The sequence below is a fragment of the Tigriopus californicus genome, chromosome 7 (genome assembly GCF_007210705.1).
Source record: "Tigriopus californicus strain San Diego chromosome 7, Tcal_SD_v2.1, whole genome shotgun sequence".
Classification (NCBI taxonomy): domain Eukaryota; kingdom Metazoa; phylum Arthropoda; class Copepoda; order Harpacticoida; family Harpacticidae; genus Tigriopus; species Tigriopus californicus.
Window position 1 is genome coordinate 5,056,506 of NC_081446.1, and position 345 is coordinate 5,056,850.

Genomic DNA, 345 nt, shown 5'->3' on the forward strand with positions numbered 1-345 from the left:
ACAATGCAATGTCTTATTTGGTGCTGAAATACCTTTGAGCCACTTTGCTGGTCGAGAGGTTTTTGGAATTCGATTAGGAGAGCATAGTCTTCATTCTTAAACCAATCCGTTATTAAACCGTTTGTTATAGTGTATTTTAAGAAGTAAATGACCCGGGTACTTTTTTGGCCTCGAAAGTATTTTCCTGACGAAAGCAATTCAACTTTCAGGTATTATACGACATTTCGCCATTCGCAATTGTTTACTTACAATGGCATTTCTGTGATTTATATCTGTCCTCGAAGTGTAAAAACACTGAAGGTCAAGATCATCTTCACTAAAGAAGCTAACCTTCAATAAAAATCG